This window comes from Rhinopithecus roxellana, chromosome 6 (assembly GCF_007565055.1).
Source record: "Rhinopithecus roxellana isolate Shanxi Qingling chromosome 6, ASM756505v1, whole genome shotgun sequence".
NCBI lineage: Eukaryota > Metazoa > Chordata > Mammalia > Primates > Cercopithecidae > Rhinopithecus > Rhinopithecus roxellana.
The window spans coordinates 115,248,839-115,259,811 of record NC_044554.1 but is presented as its reverse complement, the minus strand read 5'-3'; the positions used below and the strand labels follow the sequence as shown (position 1 = coordinate 115,259,811).

At 39.3% G+C, this 10,973-nt stretch overlaps 1 pseudogene across 1 annotated transcript; it reads left to right on the top strand.

The window, feature by feature from the left end:
• The first annotated feature begins 747 nt into the window (after positions 1 to 747).
• LOC115898336 lies at positions 748 to 1,242 on the top strand (annotated as a pseudogene). Its single transcript, XR_004058048.1, has one exon. The product of XR_004058048.1 is annotated as a peptidyl-prolyl cis-trans isomerase A pseudogene (transcript).
• Positions 1,243 to 10,973: the final 9,731 nt, after the last annotated feature.

Sequence of the window (10,973 nt, the reverse complement as noted above, 5' to 3'; positions counted from 1 at the left end):
TCAACTCCACTCTCAGAAATTCGGTCCCAAGCTCTGAGAGTACACAAAGGCACTTGAGCATAGGCCTAGGGATCAAAATTTAGTTGTACATCGGCATGAGGATCACTCCCCTGGAGCATAGCAGCTGTTATATTTTGCCCTGCCGCCTGATTCTAGTTGGCTTGTGGTTCACACAATTCATCATATTCTGCCTTCCAGAGGAGGTGTTGGCTAGGCTCCAGAGTTGTTTTAGCCAGCATTGACCGGTCCCATGGGGTCAATTATTTCTTTTGTAAATAGGCTAGCAGCTCCATTTTCTTTAATGCTTTTTCTTAGTCCTTTAAAAGTACCAAATGAAACAGGTTCATGTATTTGATTACCATGTCAGTCTTGCATTACCAGGCAGGCTAAGAGCTCCCTTTCTAATGCTGCTTGCTAAAGCCAAGGTCCCATAGCTGAAGTATGTTTCTTGTCTTTTTTCCTACTTATTGTAGGAGGGAGTTTAGGCAAACCCTCCATTCCCTCTTTGTTATCTTGGCCCGGTGATAGTCAGACTGAGGGAAGAGGAGGTGATAAGGCAGGTGACAGTTCCTCCTCCTTCCCCCTTTTAGGTTCTTCTGTGTATACTGGGACAAAAGCCATCCTTCCTGAAGCCCATAGTGTTAAAGCTGAGGCTGAGACCCATTGCCTTTGCAGGTAATATTGTTTAAGATTTCTCCCTACGGCTTTGCAGACGCTGCCGCCGAGGAAATTCTTGTACTACTAGCCATGGTCAGCCCTACCGTGTTCTTCGACATTGCCGTCTACGGCGAGCCCTTGGGCTGCATCTCCTTCGAGCTGTTTGCAGACAAGGTTCCAAAGACAGCAGAAAATTTTCGTGCTCTGAGCACTGGAGAGAAAGGATTTGGTTATAAGGGTTCCTGCTTTCATAGAATTATTTCAGGGTTTATGTGTCAGGGTGGTGACTTCACACGCCATAATGGCACTGGTGGCAAGTCCATCTATGGGGAGAAATTTGAAGATGAGAACTTCATCCTAAAGCATACAGGTCCTGGCATCTTGTCCATGGCAAATGCTGGACCCAACACAAATGGTTCCCAGTTTTTCATCTGCACTGCCAAGACTGAGTGGTTGGATGGCAAGCATGTGGTCTTTGGCAAAGTGAAAGAAGGCATGAATATTGTGGAGGCCATGGAGCGCTTTGGGTCCAGGAATGGCAAGACCAGCAAGAAGATCACCATTGCTGACTGTGGACAACTCTAATAAGTTTGACTTGTGTTTTATCTTAACCACCAGACCATTTCTTCTGTAGCTCAGGAGAGCACCCCTCCACCCCATTTGCTGGCAGTATCCTAGAATCTTTGTGCTTTTGCTGCAGTTCCCTTTGGGTTCCATGTTTTCCTTGTTCTCTCCCATGCCTAGCTGGATTGCAGAGTTAAGTTTATGATTATGAAATAAAAACTAAATAACAACCAAAAAAAAAAAAAAGATTTCTCCCTACTTGTTCCCAGAGTTCTACCTCTAGCGTTCCTTCTTCTGGGAGCCACAAATCATAAAAGACCATATTTTGCCTTAGTTCCCTTAATTGAGCCTGTGAAACTGATACTCTACTAGCCTAAAGCAAGTATCTTAACACTTTTACATACTGTTTCTGTTGAGCTGATAACTGTTGTCCTGTGATGAAACCTCAGCTTGACCCAATTTTCCCTAGAACTTGGTAACCTTGAATGGGCACCAATGACTTACTGATTACTCACTGACTTGACTTCATGGTTCCTTTCTTCACCTTTGTTTTCAGGGGGTCAGTCATGTTTCTCATGCTTCTTTCACATCTTTCCTCACTTTGCAGCTCTCCTCACACTTCCTTTGCAGCTTGCCTTACGAGGGGCTCCAACTGTGTGGGGTGTCTGTTTCTGACTGTCTTCACATGGGTTTCCTCACCCTAGGGCACCAGTTGAGGCAGTGCTTCTTTCACAGGGGCACTAGCTGTGGGGGATCTATTCCTGAAGACCCCTGATTAGGTGACGGATGAATAAAACATAAACTGACACACAGATATTCTGCTCTGCCAGTCCAGCTGAGGGTCTGAGCCCCTTGCAGGCTCCAAGCTGAGTTCTGTAAACAGTTGCCACTAGGCCTGATCAGATAGTCAGGCTTGCATTTATTCAGTAAGACTAATTAGCAAAAGTTGTGAGTAAACACCACTAGAGGGTAAAGAATAAAGACTAGGTTCCCAGGCCTAAAGCAAATACCATTTGTGGGTAATAAACTTCTGCTGACCACCCCCCTCTCCCCGCCCATGGCCCCAAGTAGGAGGCAGTAAAGTACCCCTGGTAGGACAAAGGTTAGTTTTAAGCCCATGTAAGTTAACAGATTAGTAAAATAAGCTTCCTACATTCTTTTGTTTACTACTCTAATCTATTTAACTAAAGGTGATGGGACCAGGCTACCTTTGGCCAGGTTTGTTAGGGAAGTCAGGTGAAAACCCTCAGGCCTTCCAAAAGGATTTTGTGGCTATCCTAACTAATATTTTTCCCACCAGCCTGATCAAATCTTAACAGATAAGTAGTTGGGTAAATATACTAGATTATTCATCTCTGTTTGAGTTCTTTAAAGTATATCTGATGGCTGAATGAAAACTAATAACATTATCTAATGAAACGTGAATGTATGTAAGGTTAGCATATGATACATTTATTGTAAGGGGAGAGGTAAAGCAAAGTATATTTTGCTAAGATTTTTATTTTCACTGGAGGTAATAAAACATTATTTCTAAGTAAAATGCAAAAAGGCAAGTATATCAATTGTAAATCCCTAAGACAATCCCTAAAATAAGTATGCAAAGAAGTAAAGAAAAACATGAAATAAATTTAAATAAAATATAATGATGTTCAAGTAACTCAAAAGGAGACAGGGAGGGGAAGTAGGAGGAAGTAAACAACAACAAAATGCTAGACCTAAATTGAAAGATATCAATAACTGCAGTGAATTCAAATTCCCTAAACATACCAATAAAAAGGGTGTCAGAATATATTTTCAATATGCAAAAAAATTAGATTATGCCTATAAAAAGTCACTTAACATAAAATGATATAAGGACAGTGATTCCAGAATGGTAGTATGAGTTGTGTCATGGAACTTCTCGATGAAACAACCATAAATAGTGAAAACAACAATTTGAAGTCTGAAAAAAGTCTTAAGGAATTTCAGCAAGTGGATAAATTGTTATTCAACAAAATATACTAAATCTTAATGTGAAAAATGAGTCTCTGACATTTGACTCACTACCTCTTTCCCCACCAACTATCAGTCTAGAAATTACTGTTTCTACCTAGCCATCAGTGTTTCTCATCTCTCCAACTTGATCTACTTAGGTATGTGTCACAGAAGCTGTATTCCAGGCAAGTACCGCCAAAATATCTGGTGCTTCATTTCCTACCAAGTCCCCACTCTTACAGATGAAGCTATATATAAGATATGGTAGGCTGAGAATACTCTGCCCCAATCATTCTAGCACCAGCTGACATTTACAGCTGAGGTTCCACACTATAAGAAGTAAGCCAGAGGAAGGGATAACATTGTTGACAAGCACCCCATTCATAGCTCAGAATTGTCACTCAAGAAAAGTGGTTGTGCAAAAGGAGGGGCATGAGGGTTCTGCCCAAGAGCAGACACAGGTCATAAAAACAGAGAGTTCTGTAGCTTTCCTAAGGAAACTATGTAGATGATCCCAGATGATAAACGAAATCCACAGGAAGAAAAAGAAATCAGAAATTATAAATAAGATGCTTAATATGACGAACTATAAATATATACTATTTCTCTTCTGTTAGTTTCTTTGAAAGACACAAAATTATATAAAGTAATAATTATAACAACGTATTGTTGTTTTTTTTAGAAGATGTACACATAACATACATAACAAAAAGCACCCAAACAAGGAGAGAAAGGAATAGCCCTATAGGAGTATAGGAGTAGCATTTTCTATAACTAAGTGGAATAAAGTTAATATAATTCTGAAGCAGATTCTGATAATAGGCACATTGAAAGCTGCAGAGAGACCAATGAGAAAACTCAAAAACACAGTAAAAGAATCATTAAATGAATTAAAATGTTACCCTGAAAAATATGCAATTAATAAAATAAAAACAAAAACAAAAGAAAGCATAGGTTACCAAAATGTATATGAAGCATAAAATTTTTTTAAAAATAACTAATGGAAATCCAATCATAATAATAGCATTACATGTAAATAGATGAAACAATTCAATCAATGATGGTTATTTTTTTTCCTATCTATGCTTTTTAAAAATAATTATTTTTTAAGGCAAGGTATAAGTATAGTAAATAGTATGAAATTCTGTTTTGACCTTTAAAAATTATATGCAAGTTTATTTATCTGAAGTTAATGGAAACAATGACAACAAAAAATGAACTAACCAAATCAAAAAATAATGCATGCTAGTTTCAATTTCTATAATCTCAAGTGTAAATAGTTACAAATATTTCCAGTTTTTACGTATTTTCCTTCCATTGGAATTTTTTTATTATTATACTTTAAGTTCTGGGGTACATGTGCAGAATGTGCAGGTTTGTTACATAGGTATACACATGCCATGGTGGTTTGCTACACTCATCAACCTGTCATCTACATTAGGTATTTCTCCTAATGCTATCTCTCCCCTAGTTCCTCACCCCACTACAGGCTCCCATGTGTTATGTTCCCCTCCCAGTGTGCATGTGTTCTCATGGTTCAACTCCCACTTATGAGTGAGAACATGTGGTGTTTAGTTTTCTGTTCTTGTGTTAGTTTGCTGAGAATGATGGTTTTCAGCTTCATCCATGTCTCTTCAAAGGACATGAACTCATTCTTTTTTATTGCTGCATAGTACTCCATGATGTATATGTGCCACATTTTCTTTATCCAGTCTATCATTGATGGGTATTTGGGTTGGTTCCAAGTCTTCGGTATCATGAACAGTGCCACAATAAACACACGTGTGTATGTTTCTTTATAGTAGAATGATTTATAATCCTTTGGATATATATCCAGTAATCGGATTGCTGGGTCAAATGGTATTTCTGGTTCTAGACCCTTGAGGAGTTGCCACACTGTCTTCTACAATGGTTGAACTAATTTACACTCCTACCAACAGTGTAAAAGTGTTCCTATTTCTCCACGTCCTCTCCAGCATCCGTTGTTTCCTTAATTTTTAATGATCGCCATTCTAACTGGTGTGAATTGGTATCTCATTGTGGTTTTGACTTGCATTTCTCTAATGACCAGTGATGATGAGTTTTTTCATATATTTGTTGGCTGCATGCTGAGACCAGCTTGGTCACTGAGACCCTAACCCAGCGGCACTAGAGGAATTAAAGACACACACACAAATATAGGGTGTGGAGTGGGAAATTAGGGATCTCACAGTCTTCAGAGCTGAAAGCCCCAAACAGAGATTTATCCACATATTTACTGACAGCGAGCCAGTGATAAGCATTGTTTCTATAGATTATAGATTTACTATAAGTATCCCTTACAGGAAACAAAGGGATGGGCTGAAACAAAGGGATGGGCTCTGACTATTTATCTGCAGCAGGAACATGTCCTTAAGGCACAGATCACTCATGCTATTGTTTGTGGCTTAGGAATGCCTTTATGTGGTTTTCCATCTGGGTGAGCCAGGTGTTCCTTGTGCTCATTTCTGTAAACCCACAACCTTCAGTGTGGGCATCATGGCCATCATGAACATGTCACAGTGCTGCAGAGATTTTGTTTATGGCCAATTTTGGGGCCAGCTTATGGCCAGATTTAGGGGCCTATCCCCAGCATGTCCCCCTTCTTGTGTTTTTCAGGACAATAAAAGTAAAGGCAGCTTTATCACAGCGAGCTACTTTTCACAGGAGTTGAGATATGCATCTGCAGACTACATGAAAGACAAACAACACAGATTAATAACATAATCATCATTGAAATCACAGAGCTTCCAAGTGTTTTTTAATCTATTTTAATGGGTTACTAGCTGCTAATCTGTCTGCAGCTCCTTCAAGCACTCCAGTTCCTGGCATTAAGGTCAGGTATGCCTGGGATGCTACAAATATTTGTTCTTTTAATTTTGCAATATCTAAAGACAAGTTTGTAGAGAGTCCTTCTAGATGGTTTTTTATTCTTTCCCAAATTTTGATCTTGTTAAGAGCCATAATAGTTTCCACAAATCCTTATGTTTAGCTCCTACGGCAGGCCATATCATTTGAGGTTGAGGTGCCATTGTACTGCCACGTTTCCAGATAATAGGAACTCTTGTAGTATTTTCTAGTATTTCTACCATCTGACCATTTTGTTTAGACCAACTGACCATAGTGTGGCCATGCCATGCAGACTGAGAGGTGCAATTCAAGCTAAACATCCCTTTAGGGGACCAATCAATAATGATTCCATAGGAATCATTGCCCAGAACCTCTGCCTGTTCTGCAATGCAATCTTTCCAAACAAGTATGTTCATTATTTCTGGCCAGGTTCAATTCTGTTTACCAATAGGTTTTTGAGGGTGGTATTCCTCAATTATAGGAGCAGATTTATTATGGTAAATACTAAGATCAGAAAGCATGTGTAACTGTCATAGAGTGATTACATCCAAACATTATTGCCAGCCAAGGTTGATAATTGTACCCAATAAGTATAATTGCTCTCTGTGTCAGCCCTTGTTGAAGAAATACTCATGGCAATGGTGATCAGCACTATCATAGCTATCATTACATTACTCATTATGACTGGTTGTCCCACTTTCCTCAGATTTTCTTCAAAAAATCTCTTCTTCAGCATCTGGCTCATGATAAGATTTCAAGTGTCTTGATGATATCCAAATCAGCTGTTGGCTCTGGCCTGGAGAAACACAAGCATAACCTCTACCCCAAGTTATTATTTTACCTATTTCCCAACTTTTTGTTATTGGATCTCTCCACTAAACCAGTTGTTCTGCTTCTGTCTTTGGAGCTGGTTTCTGTAGATGCTGTTTAGCTGTTGATAGCATCCGACCTTTAGGTAAGCTCAAAAAATTTAAAGTCAATAATGCTAGATTCAGTTGTACATGAGGTGTCTCGTAATCCCTGTTTCCCCCTTTTTGCTTTTGCAACTGCTGTTTCAGGGAGAGATTCGTTCTCTCTATAACGTCTTGTCCTTGAGAATTATATGGAATGCCAGTAATGTGTTTAATATTCCATATAGAGAAAAATGGAGCTTGAGCTTGGCTAGCATAGCCTGGGGCATTAACTATTTTAATATAAGTTGGAATGCCCCTCACTGCAAAATACTGCAAAAGGGGATTTTTAACACAAGCAGAAGACTCTCCTGACTGCCATGTAGCCCAGGCAAAGTGAGAAAAGGTATCCCCACATACATGTTCATAAGCTAGTCTCCCAAACAAGGGAACGTGTGTGACATCCATTTGCCAAAGAGAATTAGGTTCCAATCCTTGAGGATTAACTCCTCCTGTAAAAGATGAAGAATGCACCATTGGGCATCACTGGATAACAGCTTTAGCTTCTTTCCAGGTAAATGTTGTATCTGCATTTGAGACCAGAGGCATTAACATGGGTTAAATTGTGAAAGTGTCTAGCATTAGATATTGCTTTAGCAACTAGGTGATCAGCCATTTGATTCCCTGCAGTCAAAGGTCCTGGAAGAGGTGTATGAGTCCTAATGTGAGTGATGTAAAAAGGGTGCATTCTACTCCTGACTGCTGTTTGCAACTGGATAAATAAAGTCATCAGTTGTTCCTCTGTATGAAATTGTAACTGATCATTTCAATTAATTGTGTGGAATGATCCATGTATGAAGAATCAGAAATCACATTAATAGGTATATTAAGAGCAGTCAATACCTCAATTAGAGCTACAAGCTCGGCTTTTTGAGCTAAAGTATAGTGCATCTGAAAAACTCGCACCTTTCAAGCCAGAATAAGAAGTTTTACCATTACTAGACCCATCTGTAAAAACATTCTCAGCACCTTCAATTGGTTTAAATTTAGTTATTTTAGGGAGAATCAGTTAATTACAGAAATTGAAATAATTTCATTTTAGAAAAATGATTATCAAGAATACCCACAAAGTCAGCTAAATGGGTTTGCCAAGTGAGACTATTTATAAAAGCTAGTTGTATTTGTGCCTTCATGAGAGGGACAATAATTTTTCCAAGATCTTATCCATGTAATTTAACAATCCAACTTCTACCATTTCCTATCATAGTAGCGATTTGATCCAAATAGTTAGAGTCTGTGACTTAATATGTGGAAGAAAAAGCCATTCTACTAAGCCCTGTTCTCGGAGAATAACACCAGTAAGTGAATGCTGAGTTGAAAAAATTAGCCAATCTAGAGTCTTCTCTGGATCTATTCTATTTATTTGGGCTTAATGGACTTGCTTCTCAATTAACTTTAATTCTACCTCAACCTCCTTTGTTAATTCTGAGGGCTAGTGAGACTAGGATCTCTTCTAAGGATAGAAAATAGATTACTCAGGACATAGGTAGGAATGCCTAGAGCAGCTCATATCCAATTAATGTCTCCTAGTAATTTTTGAAAGTCATTTAATGTTTTCAATTTATCCCTACATATGGTTACTTTCTGTGGCACAATGATAGTGTCATTTACTAATGTCCCCAAGTAGGAGTAAGGAGTAGTAGTCTGAATTTTTTCAGGAGCTATAATTAAACCAGCATGAGAAGTTGAATTTTGCAAATAATCGTAAATTGGAGTAATATTTCTTGAGTAGGGGCAGAACAAAGGATATCATTCATATAATAAATAATGTAACATTGTGAACAACTTTTACGAGTAGGTTCAATTGCTTGCCTTACATATGTCTGGCAGATCATTGGACTATGTAACATGCTTGTGGCAACACTTCCTGATGAAAATGCTTAGCAGGCTGCAGGTTGTTTACTTCAGGAATTGTAAATGCAAACTGTTCACAGTCTTGCTCAGCTAAGGGGATAGTAAATAAACAGTCTGTTAAATCTGTGACTATTAAAGGCCAATTTTTTGGAATCATAACAGGAGAAGGTAGTCCTGGCTGCAGTGTCTCCATAGGTTGTATAACTGAATTAATGGCTCTTAAGTCAGTTAACATTCTCCACTTACCTGATTTTTTTCTTAATTATGAAAACTGGAGAATTCCGAGGGGAAATGTTGGAGCTATGTGTCCTTTTTCTAATTGTTCAGTAACTAAGTCCTCTAAAGCCTCCAGTTTCTCTTTACTCAGTGGCCATTGTTCTATCCAAATTGGCTTATCTGTTAACTATTTTGAAGGTATAGGTTCTGGATGCTTAACAATGGCCACATCAAAAATGATATCCTAAACCTTAGTAGGAACTTTGTCTTTCTGCTTGAAGTGGTTCCTTTAAACCTTGCAAATTTTTCCTAGTCCCATACCAGGGACATACCCCATTTCATGCATCATATGTTGACTTTGAGGGCTATGTAATTGTTCTGTAATTAAAACTTGTGCTCTCCATTGTTGTAATAACTCTCTTCCCCATAAATTTAGAGTTATGGATGTTATAATTGGTTGAATAGTCCCAGATTGTCCATCAGGCCCTTCACAATGCAAAATATAACTACTTTGATACACTTCAGGGGCTTTATCAACTTCAACTATTTTAAATTGAGCATATTGAATTGGCCATGCAGACAACTAGTGCTATAGAGAAATGATGGAAATGTCCACTCCTGTATCTACCAAACCTTTAAATTTCTTTCCCTGAATAGTTATTTCACAGGTAGGACATTTATCAGTAATTTGACTCACCAATAATCTGCTTTGCCTTGTTTACTTCTGTTTTAAAATCCTCCTGTTCATTTAATTTCACTTTTCCCCATTTCTACATATGACACAATCAGGAGCTGTGCTATACACTCTCCTGGCTCTGCTTTCCAGGGAACAGAAGTAGATATAACAATTTGAATTTCCCCATTGTAATCTGAATCAGTGACTCCTGTTTGTACTTGTACTCCTTTTAAATTTAAATTAGGACTGCCTAGAAGAAATCCTATCATCCCTGCTGGCAAGAGTCCACAGACCCCCACTGGAACTTTTTGCAGGGGTTCCCCAGGCAGAAGACTCACAGCTTTTTTGTAGCGTAGATCTACTGTGGCACTACCAGCTGTGGCAGGGGACAGACATTGTACAGGGGTGAGGGAATTGTCTGAGCCGGAAATGCCTGCTTTGGAATGGGGCCCGGGACGGGCCCACCATGGTGTTTCCTGAATTTAAAATGAAAAGGCTGAAATGTAGCCATTATATTTACCTGTTGTTCTGGGGGGTATATCCTAAAAGGGAACTACCAAACCTCTAAATCACCCCCTCTTCTAGCTTGCTGGATTCCTGCCTGAATAGAACTAAGAGTGGTCACTTGAGGCATTGCTCAGTCACTGGACCAACTACTTTTTGCCCAGTGTCCTTCAGAAAAGAAAGATCTACAGGGTCAGGCCACTCTTTTTCTTCAAAATAAGGAGGGGGTGCAGAAGAGTAGGGATGAACCTCTCCCTCTTTTGTAGCTTTAGCTTTAGCTGGCAAACAAACATACCCTGTCACATCTTCTGTTACTTCATTATACAATCCTTCCTCCTCATCATTAGTGTGAAACGTTTCCAAGGTGGAATGAACCAGAGCCCACACTTGTCCCATTGTTACCCTGATGCTTCCAAGCTTCCCTTCTTACTCACCACGGGGATTGCTTAAGAGTAGTTGGGTGTCCTCCAGCTTAGTTCCACATTCTCCAACCATTGCTCCAGTGACGTTTTGACCTGGGTTAGAGCCCCACATATGGGCACCACTTGCCCAGACCAGCTCAGTCATGGAGACCCTAACCCAGTGGTGCTAGAGGAATTAAAGACACACACAAGGAAATGTAGGGTATGGAGTGGGAAATCAGGGGTCTCACAGCCTTCAGAGCTGAGAGCCCTGAACAGAGATTTACCCACATATTTATTGACAGCAAA